The 12989-nt window shown below is 47.5% G+C and overlaps 2 pseudogenes; both read left to right on the forward strand.

The window, feature by feature from the left end:
* The first annotated feature begins 10186 nt into the window (after positions 1-10186).
* On the forward strand, positions 10187-10496 carry LOC116475366 (ATP synthase subunit g, mitochondrial-like; annotated as a pseudogene).
* Positions 10497-10526: 30 nt separating this feature from the next.
* Positions 10527-11166, forward strand: LOC116475367 (high mobility group protein B3-like; annotated as a pseudogene).
* The last annotated feature ends 1823 nt before the right edge of the window (positions 11167-12989 follow it).

The following is a 12989-nucleotide window of genomic DNA, read 5'->3' on the forward strand; positions in this document are numbered from 1 at the left end:
ATTATAGGCGTAAGCCACTGCACCAGCCCAACAGCAGGATCTTAGAAAGGATCTCTGACAAAAGGCCCAACATAAATGTATCATTGGTTAAACAGAAATCATGTTTAAGAAGGAAAAAGATATATATGTAATTTTCTTAATAAAAGGAAAATACAGACCATGCACATAATACTAATACTATTATTTGTAAATGATTCAAATACATTTTTGAAAAAGAAAAGGGTCTGAGTTTCCTCATTCACGATATGGTGAGTTAAAATAGACTTGTGTGCCTATAATGGGCCATAGGTGTGCTGGATCGGGACCCTTCAGCTCTGGCTGGAGCCTGCAGGCAGCCTATCCTGCAGCAAACTGCTTCTTCTCTTCCCTTTTCTTGGAGTGTTGGATAACATCTTCATTTTCTATGTGAACCCTGTGCAGGAAAGCCTGGGAAGCCTACTTAAGAAACAAGCTCCAGGTCCTGCTTAGGTCTAGCATGTGTCACTGTACCTCTAATAAATCAACATCATGATGCACTGTAGCAACAAGACAAACAGACAGAACCTCCATGTTGCACAAAAGGTAATGAAAATGACAGAAATGGCCGGGCGCGGTGGCTCACGCCTGTAATCCCAGCACTTTGGGAGGCTGAGGCAGGGAGATCACAAGGTCAAGAAATCAAGACCATCCTGGCCAACATGGTGGAACCTCATCTCTACTAAAAATACAAAAATTAGCTGGGCGTGGTGGCAGGTGCCTGTAGTCCCAGCTACTTGGGAGGCTGAGGTAGGAGAAATGCTTGAACCCGGGAGGCGGAGGTTGCAGTGAGCTGAGATGGTGCCACTGCACTCCAGCCTGGTGACAGAGCAAGACTCCATCTTAAAAAAAAAAAAATGACAGAAATACCCCTATTCTTCTAATAGCTACATTTCTGTAAGTTAAATACTTCAAAACGGTTAGAGCCGGGAGCGGTGGCTCACACCTGTAATCCTAGCACTTTGGGAGGCTGAGGCAGGCGGATCACGAGGTCGAGAGATCTAGACCATCCTGGCTAACACGGTGAAACCCCGTATCTACTAAAAATACAAAAAATTAGCTGGGCGCGGTGGCAGGCGCCTGTAGTCCCAGCTATTCAGGAGGCTGAGGCAGGAGAATGGCGTGAACCCGGGAGGCGGAGCTTGCAGTGAGCCGAGATCGCACCACTACACTCCAGCCTGGGTGACGGAGTGAGACCCCGTTAAAAAAAAAAAAAAAAAGGAAGGAAGGAGGGAGGGAGGGAGGGAAAGAGAGAAAGAGAGAGGAAGGAAGGAAGGAAGGAAGGAAGGAAGGAAGGAAGGAAGGAAGGAAGGAAGGAAGGAGCAGAGCCAATGGGGAAGGAGCATCCAGCTTCACTTGCCCTTTTGAGAAAGTTTACCCAGGAGCCCCGCTCCACGACTTCTGCTTACATCTCATTGGCCTGAACTGTGGCAAACACAGACCAATCATTGGGCGGTAACTAGGGCGAAAGGGCGAGACTTGCTGCTCGACACTGTCTGCCACAGGGACCTCAGATATAGACACAAAATCTTAAGCCATGCATAGTAGCATGCATTTGTAGTCCCAGCTGCTTGGAAGACTGAGGCAGGAAGATTGTGTGAGTCCAAGAATTGGAGGCCAGCCTGGGCAACAGAGCGAGACCCCCTCTCTCTCTGTCTCTCTCTCTCTCTTTGAAACAGAGTCTTGTTTTGTCACCCAGGCTGGTGTGCAGTGGTGCAAAGACCGCAGCCTCGACCTCCTGGCCTCAAGCGATCCTCCCACTTAGGCCTCCCAAAGTGCTGGGATTAGAGGTGTGAGCCACCATGCCCAAGACAAGGTCTTGCTCTGTTGCCCAGGCTGCAGTGTGGTGGGATGATCTCATCTCACTGCAGTGACCCTATCTCTTAAAAAGAAATCTTAATACAATTTCAACGCTACAGAAGCTCCCAAAAGTAGGCACATACCTCAGCTCTGTGAGCCTCAGTCTGCTTATCCATAAAATGTATGAGATGCATGACTGGCATTTTGTGTAGGACAATTCATCAGTGTGTGGAGCTCTCCTGTGCATCACAGTGTTTAGCCTCTCTAATCTCTAGATACCAAATGCCAGTATCACCCACCCACAGCATTGTGATAAAACCAAAGGCCTCTGTGGGTTTGCAAATACCTTCTGGTTGGGGTGGGGTATGGGAGGGGACCACCTTTCTGGGCTGGAAACCACCATACTTCTTTTTTTTTTTTTTTCTGTCACCCAGGCTGGAGTGCAATAGTGTGATCATAGTTCACTGCAGCCTCAAACTCCTGGGCTCAAGCAATCCTCCCACCTCAGCCTTTGGAGTAGCTAGAAGTACAGGCACACAACACCATGCTCATCTAATTTTTAGGTTTTTTTAAGAGATGGGGGTTTCATTGTGTTGCCCAGGCTGTAGCCTCTTTTATAAAGGTTAGAGGTTTTTTGGGTTTTTGGTTTTTTTTTTAGCTTTCTTTCTCTGTTGCCAGGCTGAAGTGTAATGGCGCAATCCTGGCTCACTGCAACCTCCACCTCCCAGGTTCAAGCAATTCTCCTGCCTCAGCCTCCCAAGTAGCCGGGATTACAGGTGCCTGCCACCACATCCGTCTGATTTTTGTATTTTTAGTAGAAACAGGATTTCGTTATGTTGGTTAGGCTGGTCTCAAACCCCTGACCTCAAGTGATCCTCCTGTCTCAGCCTTCCAAAGTGCTGGGATTACAGCCGTGAGCCACCGCACCTGGCCTCTATCTACTATTGTTCCAATGATCTAACGACTTCAAAATCACTCCTCCATATTCCCAGAAGATCTTCCTCTCCACATTGGGGGGGGGGGGGCTCACTCTCATCCCAGGTGACTTTTATTAGGTTGGTGCAAAAGTAGTTGCAGTTTTTGCCATTACCTTTATTTTATTTTATTTATTTATTTTTTGAGACGAAGTCTCGCACTGTTGCCCGGCGGGCTAGAGTGCAGTGGCGCGATCTCGGTTCACTGCAACCTCTGCCTCCTAGGTTCAAGCAATTCTCCCGCCTCAGCCTCCGGAGTAGCTGGGATTACAGGCACCTGCCACCACGCCCGGCTAATTTTTTGTATTTTTAGTAGAGATGGGGTTTCACTATGTTGGCCAGGCTGGTCTCCAGTGCCTGACCTCATGATCCACCTGGGATCATGCTGGGATTACAGGCGTGAGCCACCGCACCCAGCCTATTTTTTTATTTTTTATTTATTTATTTTTTGAGACAGAGTCTCACTCTGCTACCTAGGCTAGAGTGCTATGGCTCCATCTTGGCTCACTGCAACCTCTGCCTCCCAGGTTCAGGTGATTCTCCTGCCTAAGCCTCCTGAGTAGCTGGAATTACAGGTGCCCACTGCCACACCTGGCTAATTTTTGTATTTTTAGTAGAGATGGGTTTCATCATGTTTGTTGGCCAGGCTGGTTTCAAACCCCTGACCTCAGGGGATCCGCCCACCTTGGCCTCCCAAAGTGCTGGGAATACAGACGTGAGCCGCCGCACCTGGCTGCCATTACCTTTAATGGCAAAAAGCACAATTACTTTTGCATCAACCTAGTATGTCCATCTGGATGGTCCTGGCTGGACTGGCAGTTCCCCTTTACCAACACCCTTTACCTCTTCTCTATTTCACTTGCCCACACAGTGGCCAGAGCCCAGCACTTACCATCCATGAACTATTCCTTAACCTTAAACTTCACTGGCTCTGGCCGGGCGTGGTGGCTGTAATCCCAGCACTTTGGGAGGCCAACGCGGGCAGATCACCTGAGGTCAAGAGTTCGAGACCAGCCTGGCCAACATGGTGAAACTCCGTCTCTACTAAAAATACAAAAATTAGCCAGGCGTGATGGCGCATGCCTATAGTCCCAGCTACTCTGGAGGCTGAGGCAGGAGAATTGCTAGAACCCAAGAGGCAGAGGTTGCAGTCAGCTGAGATCATGCCATTGCACTCCAGCCTGGGTAACAGAGCAAGATTCCGTCTTTAAAAAACAAAACAAAACAAAACAAAACAAAAAACTTCAGTGGCTCATCCGTGGTTCATCCCTTCCTGTATCTCCACTTTCTCATTCCCTTGGTCTCATTCTTCTTCCCCGTGTTTATTCACCCTCCTCAGCTATCAGCCCCATTCTAGCTTCACATTCTTCTTCCTGCAGCCTAGATATGCTGATCCACGCTTCCTCCATTCCCCTGATCCTTCCCTCATCCTCCTGGGAGAACCTCAGCCCTGGCTCCAGCTGACTTTCCGCCCTCTTATCCCACACTTGGCAGCTGAGCACTGATGGAGGCAGTGCACACCCAAGCCGATGGTTGCCATGACAACCCGGTGGTCTCTGGCCGCCCCACCCCCTCCACTCCTGGGCTGGGAGTTCTTCTGGGCTGTCCTTGTCAGCCCTTTCTGTTTCCTACCTTTATCCTCCTCCCTTCTCATTGTAACTCTCGACAGATAACCTCACTCCTACTTGTAGGTGAAAATAGAAGCCATCAGAAAGAAGCCCCCTCAACTTCCTGCCCCCCACTCCCACCCCACTGAAACATTTATTTTTATCCACTCTTATCCTTTCCTCCCTTTTATTGTGGGAAAGGTTTCCTTCCTGTAGTTAATCCCTCCACCTGAGCCCTGCATCCCAGTAGTTCAGCCTCCTCAGGGACCTTGGCTCTCAAAATCCCCTCTCTGCCCTTTCAGTATTTTAAAATGTTAGCCTCTCTTCTCTCCTAAAAAGCCAGGTTCCCCAGACACTACAAGTCTCCCTTTCTCTCTTTTCTCTTGGAGCAAGGGTTCCTAACCTTTTTTAACTGTGGATTCCTTTGGCAGTCTGGTGGGGGTTTTCTTGTTTTGTTTTTTTGTTTTCTGAGGCGGAGTCTCTGTCACCCAGGCTGGAGTGCAGTGGTGCAACCTCTGCCTTCCCGGTTCAAGCAGTCCTTCTGCCTCCGCCTCCCAAGTAGCTGGGATTACAGATGCCCACCACCACGCCCAGATAAATTTTTTGTATTTTTAGTACAAAAATACCATGTTGGCCAGGCTGGTCTCGAAACTCCTGACCTCAGGTGATCTGCCTGCCTCAGCCTCCCAAAGTGCTGAGATTATAGGCATGGGCCACCGCCCCAGTGTTTTTTGAATACATAAAATGATACACATAGAATTACCACAGGAACCAATTACATACAATATGTTGTTACAATATTTTTAAGTTGCCTGAATAACTTTTGACACAGTTATACATTTTCTTTTATTTTGTGTCCTTTATTAATGCATTCAATAACGAGATCTTGAAGTGGGCCTAATAACTTCTGTATTTAAATTTTTTTTTTTTTTAGAGACAAGGTCTCACTCTATTGCCCAGGCTAGAGTGCAATGGCACGATTAAAGCTCACTGTAACTTCAAACTCCTGGGCTCAAGCAATCCTCCTGCCTTAGCCTCCCAAAGTGCTGGAACTATAGGCATATGCCACCATGCCTGGCTAATTTTTTTTTTATTTTTATTTTTTTGTAGAGAGAGGGGGTCTGCATGTTGCCCAGGCTGGTCTTAAACTCCTGGGCTCAATTGATCCTCTCACCTTGGCCTCCCAAAGTGCTGGGATTACAGGTGTGAGCCATCACACCCAGCAATTTCTGTATTTTTAAAATATTGATAATTATAAGCAATATTTTTCAATATCTGCATAAAAAACTTTTTTTCACTAGCCGAGCATGGCAGCATGTGCCTGTAGTTCCAGCTACTCGGTAGGCTGAGGTGCGAGGATTGCTTGTGCCTGAGAGGTTGAGGCTCCAGTGCATGGTGATTATATAACTGTACTTCAGCCTGGGCAACAGAGCGAGACCCTGAACCCTCCAAAAAAAAGTGTATACTCACTGACCACTTCCTTATCTTCCACACATCTCAATTTTATGATTTCTCAAACCTCCATTTGTGCCAACTGTGTATAAGGATAAGCAGTGATTGTTTCGGCAGCACATATACTAAAACTGGAATGATACAGAGATTAGCAAAATTAAACTAAAAATTCAAAAATACGGCCGGGCGCAGTGGCTCACGCCTGTAATCCCAGCACTTTGGGAGGCCGAGGCGGGCGGATCACGAGGTCAGGAGATCGAGACCATCCTGGCTAACACAGTGAAACCCCGTCTCTACTAAAAATACAAAAAATTAGCCGGGCAAGGTGGCGGGCGCCTGTAGTCCCAGCTACTCGGGAGGCTGAGGCAGGAGAATGGCGTGAACCCCGGGGGGCAGAGCCTGCAGTGAGCCGAGATCGCGCCACTGCACTCCAGCCTGGGCGACAGCGAGACTCTGTCTCAAAAAAAAAAAGGCCAGGCACGGTGGCTCACGCTTGTAATCCCAGCACTTTGGGAGGCCGAGGCGGGCGGATCACGAGGTCAGGAGATCGAGACCACAGTGAAACCCCGTCTCTACTAAAAAAAAAAAAATACAAAAAATTAGCCGGGCGTGTTGGCGGGCACCTGTAGTCCCAGCTACTCGGAGAGGCTGAGGCAGGAGAATGGCGTGAACCTGGGAGGCGGAGCTTGCAGTGAGCCGAGATTGCGCCACTGCACTCCAGCCTGGGCGACAGAGCGGGACTTCCATCTCAAAAAAAAAAAAAATTCAAAAATACAAAAAGGGTAAGTAACCTTTTGCAATCTAGTTTTTACTCCATGGCCCAGGGCCACTAGTCTTTCCAAAGGTTCCAATGGTCCCTTGAATTTTTTTATTTTATTTTATTTTTTTGAGACAGAGTCTCACTCTGTTGCCCAGGCTGGAGTGCAAGTGCCATTCACTCAGCTCACTGCAACTTCTGCCTCCCAGCCTCAAGCAATTCTCCTCCCTCAGCCTTCAAGTAGCTGGTATTACAGGCGTGCACCACCACGCCTGGCTAATTTTTGTATTTTTAGTAGAGACGGGGTTTCACCATGTTGGCCAGGCTGGTCTCAAACTCCTGACCTCAAATAGTCCATCCACTTAGGCCTCCCAAAGTGCTGGCTGGGATTACAGGCACGAGCCACTGTGCCTGGGCCCTTGAATTTAAAGCACATTTTCTGGCTGGGTGTGGTGGCTCACGCCTGTAATCCCAGCACTTTGGGAGGCCGAGGTGGGTGGATCATGAGGTCAGGAGATGTAGACCATCCTGGCTAACATGGTGAAACCCTGTCTCTACTAAAAAATGCAAAAAAATTAGCCGGGCATGGCGGCGGGTGCCTGTAGTCCCAGCTACTCAGGAGGCTGAGGCAGGAGAATGGCGTGAACCCGGGAGGCGGAGCTTGCAGTGAGCCTAGATCGTGCCACTGCACTCTAGCCTGGGCGACAGAACAAGACTCCGTCTCAAAATAAATAAATAAATAAATAAAAATAAAGTACATTTTCTTTTCTATTTTTTTGAGATAGAGTTTTGCTTCTGTTGCTCAGGATGGAGTGCAATGGCACAATCTCAGCTTACCTCACGCAACCTCCGCCTCCCGGGTTCAAGCGATTCTCCTGCTTCAGCCTCCTGAGTAACTGGGATTACAGGCATGCGCCACCATGCTTGGCTAATTTTGTATTTTTAGTGGAGATGGGGGTTTCTCCATGTTGTTTAGGCTGGTCTCGAACTTCTGATCTCAGGTGATCCACCCGCTTCAGCCTCCCAAAGTGCTGGGATTACAGATGTGAGCCACCACGCCTGGCTTTTCTTTTCTTTTTTTTTTTTTTTTTAATAGGCGTGTTTCAGAGCTCAGTTTGATTATGTAACATCTAGCATGAGTGACTCCATTCTGGTTTGGTCTGGATTGCTAGGGCCTAGGACAGGAGGCTAGTCTAAAGCAATGGCCTCCTGTAAATTGTATTTAACAGCATGAATAGGGTCTTCCAGGGAGAATATGTGGTGTGGGAACATCCTAGATTGGAAGAGGACTAGACTAGAACCTGATAGTGAATGGCAAAGAAAAATGAAGGAGCAAGCAAAAAAAGCAGAAGGAAAACTGGCATGTGCCAGTATGGTTTCATTGCCTACCCCTTCATTTGGGACAAAGCCTTGATTTCGTTTTGCATTCCACCCTTCCTCCAAGTGGTTCAGCAATGAGTCCTGATTAATCCAAGCCAATCATTGTTATCACAATTTCCCTGCCAGGGACTGATTTAGGAAGGGGTATATAATGCAGTCCAGGCCAGTGAGATGTGAGGATAAAGACTTCTGGGGGCTTCTGGGGAAGGTCTCCTCATTGGTTAAAAATAAAAAGACGTATGGGAAAAGACACACTCTCTAGCTGCATTTTTTCATGTTGGGATATAGCATTGGAATGACTTGTATTAGGGTTTTCCAGAGAAACAGAACCACTAGGTTCTAGATATAGATATACAGATAGATATTTATATATGAGGAGATTTATAGGAATTGGCTCATGTGGTTATGGAGGCCAGGAAGCCCCATGGTATGCTCTCTGCAAGTTGGAGAACCTGAAAAGCCAGTGTGTAATTCTGTCTGAGTCCAAATGCCAGGTAATCAGCCAAGGGCCAATGATGTGGGTCCCACTCTGAGTCTGGAGCCCAAGTCTGAGGGTAGGAGGAAATGGGTTTCTCAGCACAAGCAGAGAGAGGGAGTTCACCCTTGCTCGATCCTTTTGTTCTATTCAGGCCTTTAATGAATTGGGTGATGCCTACCCACACTGGGAGAGCCATCTGCTTCACTCAGTTCATCAGCTCAAATGAGAATCCCTTTCAGAAACATCCTCACAGACACAGCCAGAAATGTTTTACCAGTTATCTGGGCATCCCTTAGCCCAATCAAGTAATATACCCAATTAACCATCACACACTGCTGCAGTCATCCTCGAACAGTGCAGACAGCACCTTTAGGACAAGGCATCATCTTCAGGGTGGTAGATCGGAATGGTGGATGGTAGCTGGGAGCAGCAGCTCATGCATGTAATCCCAGCACTTTGGGAGGCCAAGGCAGGCAGATTGCTTGATCCCAGGAGTTCAAGACTAGCCTGGGTGACATGGTGAAACCCTGTCTCTACCAAAAAAAACCAAAAAAATTAGCTGGGCATGGTGGCGCATGCCTGTACTCCCAGCCACTTGGGAGGCTGAGGCAGGAGGATCATTTGAGCCCAGAGGTCGAGGCTGTGATGGGCCAAAATCATGCCACTGTACTCCAGCCTGGGTGACAGAATGAGACCCTGTCTCAAAAAAAAAAAAAAAAGGTGGAAGGCACCCAAGTCCCGGATGACACTGCTGAGCCTTCAAATTAATCAGCCCTGAAGCTCTTCAAATGTGATGTATATTTTTCCTATGGTTCAAGCTATTTGACTTGGATTCTTTTTTTTTCTTTATTTGCAGCTAAAGGCACAGCCATAGAGAAGAATACTGCAAGAGCCTAGGTGGCAGAAAGCTCCAAAGAGGAAACGAGTTGGCATCTGAGGCTGCAGGGAAATGGAGTCCTATGGAGAGAGAAAAAGGTACTTTAGGCTGGGTGTGGTGGCACATGCCTGTAATCCTAGCTACTTGGGAGGCTGAGGCAGGAAAATCGCTTGAACCCAGGAGGCAGAGGTTGCAGTGAGCCAAGGTCGCACCACTGCACTGTGCCAGCCTGGGCAACAAGAGTGAAACTTCATCTCAAAAAAAAAAGAAGGAAGAAAAAAAGGCCAGGCACAGTGGCTCATGCCTGTAATCCCAGCACTTTGAGGGCCAAGGCAGGAGGATCATTTGAGGTCAGGAGTTTGAGACCAGCCTGGACAACATGGTGAAACCCGGTCTCTACTAAAAATACAAAAATTACCTGGGCATGGTGGTGCATGCTGGTAATCCCAGCTACTCGGGAGTCTGAGGCAGGAGAATCGCTTGAACCTGGGAGTCGGAGTTTGCAGTGAGCCAAGATCATGCCATAGCACTCCAGCCTGGGTGGTAGAGTGAGACTCTGTCTCAAAAAAAAAAAAAAAAAAAAAAAAAAATTAAATTAAATAATTAAAAAAAAAACACACCACGAGATTCACAGCACCCAATCTAAAGAGCTCAGTTTACCTGTTGCCATGATAATGAGGCCGGCTCTGTTTCAATCCTGTAAGGAAATCACTTTGAAACAACGAATCCACTTTTTGTTCTCTGTTTCTGCTTTCCTCAGTCCTTTTCTGTCTATAAAACCAATCTTTTGGATGTTCAGTTGCCTGTTTGGGGTGACGGACTTTCCATCCTAGAACCACGGCCTAATTTGTCTGTAACCTCACAGAGGTGACTCTGGCGCTAGTGAACAATGCTGCTGTGACTTATGCGAAATCTCAATTGGCCACATTTTGGTACTATGCCAAAGTTGAGCTGGTTCCTCCACCGCTGTTGAGATCCCTAGAGCTATCCAAAGCCTGGGGGAAAAAAATAAGTCACTAGTGCTCAAACTGGTAGCTTCAAACCGCTCACAGTTAAGGAAGTGGTGCTGAATGATTTGGTGGCCACTGAGGTGTGAATGTGGTTTTATGTCAGAGAGATCACAGGCAAGTGTGACATGATTGGCTATAATATTTGAAGAACAAGACTAGCGAACAATGCAGTCAGGATGGCCAAAGGTGACCCCAAGAAACCAAAGGGCAAGATGTCTGCTTATGCCTTCTTTGTGCAGACGTGCAGAGAAGAACATAAGAAGAAAAACCCAAAAGTTCCTGTCAATTTTGCAGAATTTTCCAAGAAGTGCTCTGAGAGGTGGAAGACAATGTCTGAGAAAAAGAAATCTGAATTCAATGAACTGGCAAAGGCGGATAAAGTGCACTATGATCAGAAAATTAAGGATTGTGGACCAGCTACGGGAGGCAAGAAGAAGAAGGATCCTAATGCCCCCCAAAGGCCACTGTCTGGATTCTTCCTGTTCTGTTCAGAATTCTGCCCCAAGATAAAATCCACAAACCCCGGCAAAAACGGGAATTTTTGGATTTGGAGACATGGCAAAAAAGCTGGGTGAGATGTGGAAGAACTTAAATGACAGTGAAAAGCAGCCTTACATCACTCAGGCGGCAAAGCTGAAGGAAAAGTATGAGAAAGATGTTGCTGTCTGTAAGTCGAAAGGAAAGTCTGATGGCTCAAAGGGTCCTGCTAAAGTTGCCCAGAAAAAGGTGGAAGAGGAAGATGACGACAAGGAGTTCTGTATTCTACACTCAGTGCTAACTTTTTGGTATGTCTATCTCTTTCATAAAACCATATGACTTTGGTTTGCTATCTCTCTTTTCCGAGCTTAAAGTAGTGTGCAAGGCCAGGCGTGGTGGCTCACACCTGTAATCCCAACACTTTGGGAGGCCGAGGCAGGTGGATTACCTGAGGTCAGGAGTTTGAGACCAGCCTGGCCAACATGGAGAAACCCTGTCTCTAGTAGAAATACAAAATTAACCGAGCGTGGTGGTGCATGCCTGTAGTCTCAGCTACTCGGGAGGCTGAGGCAGAAGAATCGCTTGAACCCGGGAGGCGGAGGTTGCAGTGAACCGAGATCGTGCCATTGCACTCCAGCCTGGGCAACAAGAGCGAAACTCCGTCTCAAAACAAAACAAAACAAAACAAAACAGTGTGCAAACTTGCACATGTACCCACTGAACCTAGAATAAGAGTTGGAAAGAAAAAAAAAAATATGGCAAATAAATCTACAAAGAAAAGGGGCCGGGAGCGGTGGCTCACGCCTGTAATCCCAGCACTTTGGGAGGCTGAGGCGGGCGGATCACAAGGTCAGGAGATTGAGACCATTCTGGCTAACACGGTAAAATCCCGTCTCTACTGAAAATACAAAAAATTAACCAGGCGCGGTGGCAGCGGCTGTAGTCCCAGCTACTCCGGAGGCTGAGGCAGGAGAATGGCGTGAACCCGGGAGGCGGAGCTTGCAGTGAGCCGAGATGGCGCCACTGCACTCTAGCCTGGGCGACAGAACGAGACTCCGTTTCCAAAAAAAAAAAAACTACAGAAACAGCCCATTTTGTTCTATTTCACAACTAAAATGAATTTAGTACAACTCCCTTCACGTAAAGAGCATCGGCTCTTTGCCTTCATTGTTTTAATTTTTCCTTTTCTTTTTTGATTTATTTTGTTTTGTTTTTGAGACAGAGCCTTGCTCTGTGCCCAGGCTGGAGTGCAGTGGCACAATCTCGGCTCACTGCAACCTCCACCTCCCTGGTTCAAGCAGTTCCCCTGCCTCAGCCTCCTGAGTAGCTGGGATTACAGGCGCACACCACCATGTCTGGCTAATTTTTTTTTTTTTTTTTTTTTTTTTTGTATTTTTAGTAGAGACAGGGTTTCACCATGTTGGCCAGACTGGTCTCGAACTCCTGACCTCAGGCAATCTGCCCGCCTCGGCCTCCCAAAGTGCTGGGATTACAGACGTGAGCCATTGTGCCCGGCCCCCTTTTCTTTATTTCGAAAGTTAAACTCCCCAGGGTCATAAGATTCCAGTCTCATGACTAGAAGCAGCTCTAATTAGCTGCTCTTCTTCCCAGTCCCTGCCACAGCCTCATTCGGCCACCTCACACCTCTGCCTCCTCACCTTGACAAGATACCTGTGCTCCTGACATACCACAGGTTGGGCATTCAGGAAAGGTCAGAAATGAAAGTGCATCCCAAAACATGTTTTATTCCACCTGGGATGTCCAAGAAAGGCTCTGGACATTTAACAAACTTGTTAGTTTACAAATGCTACGTTTATTATCAGAGGCCAACCAAGGTCTCAGACTAAGGAACAGCACATCCCACTGCATTATCACAACCGGGACAAGAGAACTTGGAGCCAAGCCAATTAAAGTCAACATTCAACAACCAAGCCATGGGTACATGACCTTGAGGCCCTGGATGTGAAAGCTATGAGAAGGACCATGACCCTGGGCTTTCTGCTCAACCTCATGAAAGTTCGATCTTAAACTGAATCTGTGGGATCATAAGCACTTGGGTGTTCAAGACCAGCCTCGGCAACTCCTGTCTCTACAAAACAAAAACAAAAACAAAGCCGGGCGAGGTGCCTCATGCCTGTAATCCCAGCACTTTGGGAGGCCAA

Source organism: Hylobates moloch, unplaced genomic scaffold (assembly GCF_009828535.3).
Source record: "Hylobates moloch isolate HMO894 unplaced genomic scaffold, HMol_V3 SCAFFOLD_10, whole genome shotgun sequence".
Classification (NCBI taxonomy): Eukaryota; Metazoa; Chordata; class Mammalia; order Primates; family Hylobatidae; genus Hylobates; species Hylobates moloch.